The sequence below is a fragment of the Varanus komodoensis genome, unplaced genomic scaffold (assembly GCF_004798865.1).
Source record: "Varanus komodoensis strain SLA01 unplaced genomic scaffold, ASM479886v1 scaffold42, whole genome shotgun sequence".
NCBI classification, from domain to species: Eukaryota; Metazoa; Chordata; class Lepidosauria; order Squamata; family Varanidae; genus Varanus; species Varanus komodoensis.
Window position 1 is genome coordinate 8,683,328 of NW_025335972.1, and position 12,486 is coordinate 8,695,813.

A 12,486-nucleotide genomic window follows, 5' to 3' on the forward strand; every position below is an offset into this window, starting at 1 on the left:
CGGCCACCAACATAGTGGCCCTACGTTGCACTGACTCTAACCTGGCTATATCATTCCTGTAATGAGGGGCCCAAAACTGCACACAGTACTCCAGTTGTGGGCGCACCAGAGTCGTATAGAGTGGTAGTAATACCTCTCTCAATCTAGAAGCCACACTTCTGGCTATGCAACCATCACACTGCTGACTCATGTTTAGCCTACAGTCAACCAGCACCCCGAGGTCCCTTCACAAGTGCTGCTCTCCAGCCACTTGTCCCCTAACCTGTACTTATGACACCCATTCCTATGCCCCAAGTGCAAGACCTTGCACTTATCCACATTGAAACCTACCCTAAAATCCCTTTGTCCATATTTCCTGCTGCTCAGACATCTTGATTGGACATTATTTTGGCATTTCTCTTTTTACATCTTAGACAATTCAGTGTGACAAACAACCACTTTAAATTACACACAATTCTGATGGTACCTCGAACTAGGGACAGCTAAAGTGTCACCCAATACTTGCTGTGGACCATAGCTGAACAACTTTTGGCCTTCTTGGTGTTTTGTCTTATAACTTATTTATGTGTATTTTATGCTGTAAGCCATCCTGAGGCTTTTTGCGACAGGACGGCATATAAATATTTTAAATAGATAGACAGACAGACAGACAGACAGACAGGCTCTTTTCAGCCCTAGCCAGCATAACCAATGGTGAGGGAGGATATGGCTTGTTGGCCAAAATGTTTGAAGGGCCACAGTTTGCCTTACCTTGATCTAGACAGCTCCTCCATAGCTGAAAAGTACTTCTGACAGGTGCCTAGGTTCACTCTTTCAGACTGCCAAAGTAGAGATCTGGAGACCCTGATCAGCTGCTGTGAACTTCTCCTGATAAGCCTAATATTTATTTCTTGACAAAAAATGCTCCTCAGTTGATTGTAGTAATGTGTGTGGCTGCCCCACTGCCTATCTTCTCATTCCATAAAAATATAGCTATTTATTAGACAGCCCCCACCTGTCTCTTTGCAACCTCTATTTCCCTCTGAAAGAGGTGATTGTTAATGTTAATTTCTTCTTTTGAGGAATTCTCAAGGATTCAGGGTTTCAGTGTTTATCTTGCTGTAAGGAGGTAGGTAAGGGGTTTGTGTGCCCTCTTTTTTTTGTTCTAGTGTCACAGCCTTGTTGGCAGCTTCTGGATTCTGAGAAGGCCCCTAGAGGACTTAGCTAGGATATCCTTTCCTGAGCCTTTCCAGTGCTGTTACCTGCTGAGCACCCCAACACTGAGTCAATGTTCTTCTTGTTAGAAGGACCTTGAACAATGACAAATTCCAACCTTAATGGCCTCACTTAGCTTTTAGGCCCTCCTAGGCAGCAGCATTGGAAAGCTGGATTGGTCCCCAAGCAAGGAAGTCCTGATTAAGTCCACCAGATGTTTCTTAGAAACCTGAAGCAGCCTGTGGCAGCAAGCACACAACGGGATAAATATGGTACAAGCAAGAGCATACAAACTCTTCAGCTGCCTCCTCACAGTAAGATAAGCAGTGATGCTCTACATCCTGAGAAATGACTTCAACAGTTTTACCCACTATTTTACTCTCACAATTTTTGGATAGAATTTCTTTTCACACCACCCCAGATGAATGGTAGAAAATAAATAGATTGAAAAATTCAGCACAATACTACTTAATAGCATTTGGACGCAATTCTGTACCCATTTACCTGGAAGCAAGAGTGGAGCTTACTTCTGAGTAGATGCAGTGTGGATTGTGCTGTTAGTGTGTCCTACTTATGATTTCTGAAGGTGTACCCCTCTTACGTTCAGATGGAAAATGGGCCTGCAACTTCTTGTTGACCTCAATCTAGCACCTCTGGGCTTCTACTTCTAGTGCTTTTTGCTAGTGTGTTGCTCCTTCTTACTTCAGGATGTTTCTAGATCAGCCTCCTCTGGCCTGGTTCCCTCCATATGTTGAACTGCAACTCTCATCATCTACCAGCCAGTACAAAGGTTGAGCAAGATCAACTGCATTTTACTAGTTGCAAGAGTTTTATAGTGCAAGGAGAGACTCCAAAATTCCTGTCTAGCCCAAATGGAAAATACTTCAGGTACTGTTGCAGGATTGAGCATCAAATTCCAGTTATCTAAAGAATCTTACAGCAGCAGGAAGGACAACAAAGCAAGAGAACTCTGCTCCATACGCAAGCACAAAATAGATGTGAGACAAGGGGATAGAAACTGCAACGTTCCACTAGAAGGCAACAATACTATACCAACTTTTTATTAAACTTTGTAGCATGCTTCGTAAATTTTCTTGCAACTTGTGGATTTGCTATTTCTTCTCTTTGTCTTTCACACATGTAAAATTTGCTGTACCAGCTCAAAGGTTTGGTAGCTTTAAGTGAAGTTGAATATATTTTCTAATGCTATACTGATGCAGCCCCTACTGCCTACCCTAGCTTCATGCGGAACTTTCCCACATCTAGCCGAAAAGCAACATCCTGTGAAAGCACTCCTCATCACTCACATTGCATGTAGGAGCTTGGTCCTGCTTGTGCTACAAAACTGAAGGACATCTGCTGCAGCTCTCATCTGCTAGCAAAACTGTCAAGTTCAGGATTGGTCCATACATGTCACAGCATCATAGAAGAGTTGGAAGGGGCCATGAAGGTCATCAAGTCGAACCCCCTGCTGTTGCAGGACACCACTTTACACCGTCCCACTCAGATGACTGTCCAGGTTCTTTTTGAATATCTCCAGTGTGGGAGTTCCCACCACCTCTCTAGGCAGCTGGTTCCACTGTTGTATTGCTCTGACCGTGAGGAAGCTTTTCCTGATGTCCAGCCTGAATCTGAATCAATCTTGAATTGATTATTCCATGTCCTACATTCTGGCATTAGCAAGAAGAGATCTTGAGCTTCCTCTTTGTGACAGCCTTTGAAGTACTGATAGAGGGATATCATGTCCCCCTCAGTCTTCTCTTCTCAAGGCTGAACATGCCCAGTTCCCTCAGGCTCTCCTCATAGGGCAGTGTTTCCATACCCTGGATCATTTTTGTCGCCCTCCGCTGGACCCCTTCTAATTTAACTGCATCTATCTTAAATCTTGGTGCCCTGAACTGGACACAATATTCCAAGTGAGCTCTGACTAATGAGGAGTATAGAGGAACTATGACTTCTTGTAATTTGGAAGTAATATGTCTGTTAATGCATCCCAAAATAGCACTTGCCCTTCTGGTGGCTGCATTGCGTTGTTGGCTCATGCTTAGCTTATTGTCCAGAATTACTCCAAGATCCTTTTCTTGTTCTTTTAAGCCACATATTCCCTATCTTGTATCAATGCCTTTGGTTTATTTTTCCTAGGTGGAGGACTTGGCACTTGTCCTTATAGAATTTCATTCTGTTGGTTTCAGTCCAGTGTTTAAGTTTATCAAGATCACCCTGGATCTTCGTTCTGTCTTTTAGGGTGTTTGCTATTCTGCCCAGTTTTATATCATCTGTGAATTTGATTATCTTTCCTTATATTTCCTCATCTAAATCATTAATAAAGATGTTGAAGAGCAGTGGGCCCGGGACTGAACCCTGTGGCACCACACTAGTTACCTCCATCCAATTTGAGAAGGTGCCATTGATGAGCACTCTTGGTGACCAATTTAGCAGCCAATTTTGGATCCGCCTAATGGTTTTTCCATCTAGACCAGTTTTTGCTAATTTGCTTATCAGAATGTCATGTGGCACTATGTCAAAAGCTTTGCTAAAGTTTAGGTAGATTATGTCCACAGTGTTCCCTTTGTCCATTTGGGAGGTTACCGAGTCAAAAAATGAGATTAAATTACCGTATTTTTCGCTCTATAAGACACACCTGACCATAAGATGCACCTAGTTTTTAGAGGAGGGATCCATGGAAAGCTTCCTGATAATCACAGGCACATTCCCTATCACTTCCCCATGGGCTTCATTAAAAGACGGGTTGCCATTTGAAAACACACACCGACCTGTGATTAACAGCTCTCACCTGCGCCGGAGGAGGGAGGCGGAGCAGGGTGCGCTGAGCGCGTGCCGGCCAGGTGTGGTGCAGCCAGGCCAGCAGTGTGCCGGCGGTGGTCTTCTGGGCGGCACGGCGGCAGTGGCAGGTCTTCCCGGGCAGTGGGGGTGAGCAGTCCGTCTCTCCGTGCGGCTGGCGGGTTAAAGCCCATGGTTCCTCCTCCTCCGCACCGCTCCCCCTGAGCAGCACAGCTCTCACCTGCTCTGGAGGGGAGGGGGTGGAGCAGCGCACGCCAAGCACATGCCGGCCAGGTGGTGCCACGTGGTGCAGGTGGGCCGGCAGCGTCCCGGGCGTCGGGCACACACACATTCGCTCTATAAGACGCACAGACATTTCCCCTTACTTTTGAGGGGGGAAAAGTGTGTCTTATAGAGCAAAAAATACAGTAGTACTGACTACTAAATACAGCATTTAGTTTTGATAAATCCATGCTGGCTTCTATTAATCACTGCATTTTGTTCAAGATACTTGCAGATGAATTTTTAAATAATTTCCTCCAGAAATTTCCAGGGATTGATGTCAGACTAACTGGTTTAAGATTTATCGAAGATGATAGCCAGTGGTTCTGAAAGTTCCTCCACTAGCTCTTTTATGACTCTGGGATGGAGTTCATCAGGCCCTGGAGATTTGAAAGTGTTTATTCCAGCTAGGTATTCCTTGACCATTTGTCTGTCAATCTTGGGCTGCCATCTCTCCCTTCCAGCTTGTGCTTCCTCTTGATTGCAAATTTCCTTGTGGGAGAAGACTGAGGCAAAGTAGGAATTGAGCACCTCTGCCTTTTCTTTGTCATCTGTCATTCACTCTGCCATCCACTTTAAGTAACTGGACACCCTTCTCTTTCTCATGTCTTTTGTTCTGGATGTATCTGAAGAAGGCTTTCTTGTGCTTAGCATCCCTTGCTATTCTTAGTTCATTTTCTGCTTTAGCCTTTCTGATGCAATTCCTTGCTATTTGTTTATATTCTGCTTTTGTGGCCTGGACCTGTTTCCACTTCCTGTACATGGTTTTTTTTCCTTTCAGGCTGTCACTTAACCCTTTATGGAGCCACACAGGCTTCCTCTGCTGTCTTCTACACTTTTTTCTTGATGAAATTGTTCATAGTTGTGCTTCGAGGATCTTACTTTTCAAGATTCCCCATCCCTCTTGAACACCTTTCCCTGTAAGGGTGTGTTGCCATGGCACTTCACTTTTCACTTTTCTGAGTTTATTAAAGCTGGCTTTCTTGAAGTCCAGGATGCTTGCTTGGCTCCAGTTACCCTTTGTCTCCTTCATAATTGAGAATTCAAGTATTACATGGTCACTTTCCCCCACAGTTCCCATGGTTGTTATTTTGTCCACCAGTCCATCCCTGTTAGTATTAAATCAAGGATAGCTGATCCTCTTGTACCTTCTTCTACTTTCTGCTGGAGAAAGTTGTCAGCAACACGTGTCAGGAATCTCTTGGAGGGGCCATGCTTGCCAGAATTTGTCTCCAAGGAATATCAGGGAAATTGAAGGTTGTCATAATGACTATAACATTCTTCTTGGAAATGCTGGCAAGTTGCTTTTCTAAGGTTGCATCCTTGTCCTCTTTTTGACTGGGTGTATGTTGTATATGCCAACAACTATGTTTTTCTTATTTCTCGTTTTTCTTATTTGCTCCCTTTAAATTTAGCCAGAGGCTTTCAATGGGCCTACTAAGTTCTTCTTCTCTAATTTCTGTGCTGATATATCTGTCTTTCATATTTAGTGCAACTCCACCCCACTTTTTGTCCTATTTTTCTTGAACAGGCTGTATCCATCAATTGTAGAGTTCCAGTCATGTGAGTCATCCCACCAAGTTTCTGTTATTCCTATAAGATCATAATTGCCCTCATGTACTATGAGCTCAAGTTTGTGTTGCTTGTTTCCCATACTCTGGGCATTGGTATAGAGACATCAAAGTTCATTCTTGCTGTGCTCTGCTTTTCTTTCTATGTTCTTGGGGAGACTGGTACTGGGCCCTCCTTGAGGTTTTTTCTCTGTTGAAATATATAAGTCTTTGCCAGGTGACAGTATGCATCAACTTGAACAATGACAAAATCCAACCTTAATGGCCTCACTTAGCTTTTAGGCCTTCCTAGGTCCCCAATCTCCTTCCCCTAGAGCTTTTAGTTTAAAGTTCTCCTGATGAAGTTTTTTCATGTGGCGGCCAAACACCTGCTTCCTGTTCTTTGTGAGGTGCAGCCCATCATTTGCCAGTAGTCCATCTTCCAGGAAGCTCAGCTTGTGGTCGCAGAATCCAAATCTCTCTTTATGGCATGACCATCATAGCCAGTCATTCATTTGAAGGATTTTTCCTCTTCCATGTACTGGTAGGACTGAGAAGAAGACTATCTGGGCCCCAGTGTTTTTTATTTTCCTCCCTAGAGCTTCTAAGTCTGAAGTTATATCAGCAAAACTTATCCTGGCAGTGTTGTTAGTTCCCACGTGGAAGAAAAGGAAGGGGTATTTGTCAGTGGGTCATATGAGTTGTGTGAACTTGCTGATTCTATCTTTAACCTTGGAGCCAGACAGACAGTAAACTTGGTGATTCTCTGGGTTATCACGACACACATATTTTTCCATTCCATGCAAGAGGGAATCTCCCACAAGTATCACTCATCTTTTGTTGCAAATTTTGCTGTCCTTTTCCTTGTTTGATTGGCCTTTTGTCTCTGAAAAGGAGTTATTTAGTGTGTTGTGTGGTTCTTTTATAGTGGGTTTCTCACATGTCTCTTCCTCAAGCAACTCAAAGTGATTCAAGAGTTCCACTGCTTCCACGGGTGCAGAGTGTTTTCTAGCTCTTCTGTGTCTGTCACCCTGTTCCAGCGAGTTTTCTCATTTTCCCTTCTCTCAGGGTTCTCTTCTGCCTCCTCTGCTTGCAGTTGCTCTTCTTCCTTCTAGACTACACCTACATTTTTCAGCTCCTCTGCTCTGTCCAGAAACTCTTCATTTTCTTTTATTGCCCAGAGGGTGGACACTTGCTGCTCCAGTGCTCCCACTTTTTCTTGTATAAGTGTGCAACAGTTGCAGTTGTTGCAGGGCACCACTGTGGAGTCTTTTTGGTGCATTGCTTGTGCCACCACATGCAGCGGAGGATTCAAGGTGAAAATAAGGAAGAGAAGCAAAACGGGAAAAACAAATGTTAGGGACCGCACCCCAAATTCCTCCGCCAAACTCCTGTTGGCTCTCCCTGGTCGCTTGCTCTGGTCGCTCGCTCCCTTGGAGCTTGGCTGCTTGTATCCGAGAGGTCCTAGACCAGCTAGGGCAGCTTGCTCTGATGTGCTCTGCTTGGGAGTCAGAAACCAGCATGATGTGATTGTGCATCTTGCTTCACTCATGAAGCCTGAACTGAAACTTGAATTTTGCTTAATCTGAATAGTTCTTTGAAACTCCTCTGCTGATACAAAACACAGGAATAATTCTGGGTTACTGATGCAAACATAGTTTTAAAAAAACTTAGGTCATGGTACACTGTCAAGTGTACACATCGCATACTTCATGACCTCAACCAGTTCATGAACTCATACAATAATAATTGTGTCTAGGAGTAGGATTTCATACTTTGTAGGCTTGCCTAGGTTTTGTTTTTTCAAGAATAAAATTCTCTGCTTTAAAGCTATAATCCACTAGAAAATGATAAGGATAGGCAGTGGCAACACCAACTTCAGGTAGAGTGCTAAGCAAGGGAGCACCGGTGGGCCCTGTTAAATGAGGAGAAGTGAGGCTCAGAATATTCCAGTCAGCCCATCTAGATGACTCGGGGAAGCCAAGTTTCATGGTAACTTTACTTATTGTTGCCTCACATTCTCCTTCCCAAACACACATTGGAAGTTTGCACTACACCACAAGCAATGTTGGATTCTGAACTCTCGTGGCATTTCAGCACGGTTATTTTGTTTGGAAAACTATGATCAGAAACAATGGCTACTTGGTACCACGACTGCTTGATGTGCTGTCTGAACTGGAAAAACACAACCAGGCTGTAGTGCCAAGGCCAGAACCATGGATGCCGCCATCTGCCTGATGCTGCCTTTGCTAGGCAGCTAACCAGAGGGCACCATGGACAGTGGCCATTTGGTACAACTGTCAGATTTTTATGTATTTATGAAATTTGTATGCCATCCAATTACTTGTGTCTCTGGACAGCTTACAAGATGTGTGCCCACTCCTTCCACCCCCTTTGGGGCTAGGCTAGGAGAAGAGCAGTGCTGCTAGGCTGAGTACCCTGTTGCCACTCCTGCATGAGGAGTTGCCTAGCTGGGAACAACTACTTCTAAATTTGGCAAATTAGCTCAAGCACATTAAAATCCTCCCCTCCAAGATGTGATTTGATTTGATGTGGGCAGAGCAATCCTGTGGCCTGCAGGCAGCATCTAAATGACCACAGGACCTTTTGGAGTCCCAGCTCTGATGTCAGCCTGCACAGAAAAACTGCATTGCTTGCTTCTCTGAGGTTGCTTTTGGGGGGTTTACTGCAAGTTCTGAGGGGCAGAAAGGGAAGGAGGTATCTTACCCCTTCCCTTTCACCCCAATAGTCCTGAATCTAGCTGTTTGGCAGGGTGGTAGAGCTGACCTTTGCCTTCAGAAGATGTCTGCAATCCTCTGATTTTAGAGGGCTACAGGCATCCTCATAGGGAACTGCTGTTAGAGTTTTGGTCTAAACACACTTGTGTACAATAGAGGAAAATGGCTTAGTTAATATACTAATTGCCTCACACTTGAATCCTTATTCTAGTTCTAATAGGCCCAGGATAGAGAAATACATGTAATGGGGAACTTGCTAAAATAAGAATGTGTAAAAGATAGCACTTTGGAAAATGGCACAGGAGAAGATTGGGAGAGTATGTGAGCTGACAGGCTGGTGAAAGTAGTCAGCTATGAGCATGAAAATGCATAAGTTTTGGGGGAAAGTACATAGGTAGCACATAGCTGGATCTAGAAAACAGAACAGATTTCAGTACTGGCTTCAGAATTGAGATTTCATTTCCTGGTTGGTTGACTAATAGTAAGAAAAAATGCTCCAAGCAAAAACTATTCTCAAGTTTCTCAGCTTTAGTGAAGGTTTAGATGGGCAATGAAGAAGAGATCAAATGAATGCTCAGCTACTCTTAAGGAACCTGCAGTCACAGCAGTTTGGTTGAAAACAGCATTTGCTGAGCCTTAGCAACAGGGCCTTTTCTTAGAATGCCCAGTAAGATTTGGAAACTTACTTTTGATTCAAGGCCTTTGGCAGCAGGTGTCCCTCATTCTAGACATCTTGCTTGACCACCTCCCTTAGATTCAAAACTGACAGCCTATGCTTGGGTCACAGTCCCCTGCATGGTGTCACAAATGGGTGTAGGGAGCTCACAGGTTGTGCTGTTTTGGCCTTGAGGGGTCTGTCTCCAGGAGCAAACCTTTCTCTCTGGGTGTACAAAGCAACTGAATATGGGCAAATATGGCAACAAGGTGATTCAAAAGGAAAACCAAGGCTTCTGGATAGGACTCAGTGCACATGTAAGAATCACACTTGCAGTAAAATATGGTGAACAGTGTTAGAACCTGGTCAGATCCCTTATTCTCAGAGCAGAAACATACCAGTGTGAGGAAGACCCAAGTCAAAAGAAAGCACACCTGCTGCCTGAAGGAAGGGCTGGACCCAGGATGGGTCATGGGAAAGTCAGGTCCTGGGGAAATGAAAAGAATGTTCAGGAAAGTGTCTTCCTTTGACTGATCTAGATCTCACTGCTGACTATATGCAGCAGCACAGTACTGCCCGCATAATAAAATCTTGTCAGTGGAGCCATGTAGAGGCAGTTGAGCCACTGATCTTTCTAGGAGATGGAGAGGATTTATCCAGTTGCCTCCCACACACAGTCCAGGCTCTGGACTGGCTGTGAGTAGTACTGGGCAGGCATTCAACATGATTGTGTAGCTAAAGGAAATGACTCTGTTTCATCTTCTAACCAATGCAGGAAACTCAGACAGTGCCCCTCTGTGGCCAACCAGACCTCAGTGATAAACAAGTCCCTGCAGTTGTAATGAGGAGTCCAGATCAGCCCAATTAAGAAAAGTTTATTAAAGTATAGCTATGGAATAGTGAAAGAAAACAGTGAATATGCACAATAATAGTAGGAAAGTAAAGTCTGTACCAAAACATTTGCTTATCTGTATTATACCAGGGATGGGCAACACATGTCTCCCTGCCCTACCTGGATCCTGCCCCCCCACCAATCTGCCACTGCTGAAATTTGGCAGCTTGGAAGTAGCAAGAATATTTGAATCTTGCAGCCATATTTCAGTGGCAAGCTACAACTGAAAGAAGCAACATTTGTCCCTTCTAAGTTTCTGTTCCGATTTGCCACTAGCGTGCGTGTGTGTGTGTGTGTGGTGGCTCACTGGCAGTCCCAGGTGTGTGACCTATGAGAGGATATGGCCTTGGAGCCTCTGAACTTTCCCAGTCCTGGTCTATAGACTTAGGTTCCTAGTCTCTCATGCTGCTCAAAAATGATGAATCCAGCCAAATCAACCTGCCAGGGGACCAGATGTGTCAAACTCCCCTCCACATACACACTGATTTTGTTTTCAGAGTGCATCCTCCCACAGCACCCCTCCACACACAGAAACGTTAACACCCTATTTGTTAGAGCAGCTGCTTCTTGGTTTTCTTTCCTTTTCATGGAAAAGGAAAATGGCAAGTCTTCCCTGCTACCTTGGGCAAACAGTCACACCTGCTTCAAAAGTTCATCATCCTTTTCTCTTCAGTAAGGCTCCAGGAACAAACATTGACTCCCTGCTTTCTAAGCTGCCTGCTCAGTGTTACCTCCTCAAAATCTTATTAGCATCAGCTCTGACAAAAGGCTTCCTTCCTGGCAGCAAATGCTGGCAGTTATAATGAAAAATCCTTGACTTATGGGGAAGTTCTTGACATTTCTTTGTTTATATGTACATTCATGTGGCAAACCTGAAAGCTTGTACTGATGCAACATCCTTTGCCCATATGCATATGTGGCTGTGCACATCCCAGCCACAATGTGGCAAATTTTCATGTACAAGTGAGTGTGCATAGGCAAGCCTGCATTGCAGGGCTCTTGCAGTACAGCATCTTAGCAATCCATCTCTCCACTGCTTCTCTCCCCAACCTAAGAGGCAGATAACTGTGAAGAAGAAAGATTGCAGCAGTTTAGCAATGGATAAGAGGGAGCTGAAGAAGCTAAATCCTTGGTTTCTTCCCTGGGGATTGTGCATGATGGATAAGACTTAAAAATACATACATACTGCACTGGAAAAAAGCAGAAAGAGCTGGCTGCAGTTTTCCAGTTCTGAGGAAGTAAAGTGAGGGCAACAAGCTATCAAGGATTCCTTCTGAGAGTTACAGGCAAGTAGATCTCAAATAGGAAAAGAGACACACCAGAAGCATCTTTGAAGGCATGAGGGGGTAAAAAGTATGCTCGTGTTACTTGTACTTCTGTCAATACAAATAGCACTTGCAAAAAAAGGAAAAAAGAAAAGAAAAAAGATGAGGATTTATTGCTTGCCCCTACCCCTGCCCTCTCGCGTCTTTCACGAGCCCTTGCTCTAAGCCAACAGCCAGAGAACGAAATATAGCTTTCCTCACATCTGGCACTCTGTATTTTGGAAGCATGCAAAGCCTTGCAATTATAGCACACAGCCAAAGATGAGAATCTGCCCCTTCCTAGGCCTGGGGACAAGCTGGTTTGCTTCATTAAAGCTTCACTGAGGCAGTTAAAGCATCCCTAGGATAAGGCTTTCCAGTTGCCTCTTGAATGCCTCCCATTTGGGAGAGCCTTCAACTACCTGGCAGTTAAACATAGGGTGAGGTTCTTTCATTGCTGACAGAACTTCCATTGGGCATGGGCAATTTTCCTCCAGTGGGGCAACTGATACATGGAATTACCTTACTAGGATACAATCATGCTGATTGGGGCACACTGGAACTTTAAAGACTTTCTTCTGTCCAAACATACATAGGATTGCACCGTTAGTGTTATCAGTTTATGCATGGTCCCCTATTTACTGCACATAATTCAGATACCTTTTGCTACAGTGATATATTGGTCTTTCAGCACTTTGTACACTATGTTTTGCTTCTGGGACACTGCAGTATTTCTTGCACCCACTGAATAATTGTTGTTAATGTGATGCCCATTTTGATTAATATAATTGTGCAAATGTCCTGGGCACCTACTGGATGTACTTAATGAATGTCATAACCTTCCCTCCAGTCTCAGCCAAAAGTTACTCAAACTTATTGCATTGCTTTATTGATTTATAGTATATATAAGGAGCCTTTCCTGAAAATCCAATCAGCATTATAGCTTTTTGTTTTTGTAAAAGCAAACCTCCGAATTAATTAAAGTGCCCACTTTTTGTTTCCCAGCCACTGCAAAGGCACTGCAGAAATTAAGATGTCCTCATCACCTCAGGCAGAGTATTCCAGTGCCTGAGAGGGATACCAATAAAGG

The 12,486-nt window shown here is 44.1% G+C and overlaps 1 protein-coding gene across 4 annotated transcripts in view; it reads right to left on the reverse strand.

The window, feature by feature from the left end:
* Window positions 1–12,486, reverse strand: part of CCDC159 (coiled-coil domain containing 159) — a 55,050-nt gene that overhangs the window by 37,927 nt on the left and 4,637 nt on the right. The window lies entirely within an intron of this gene.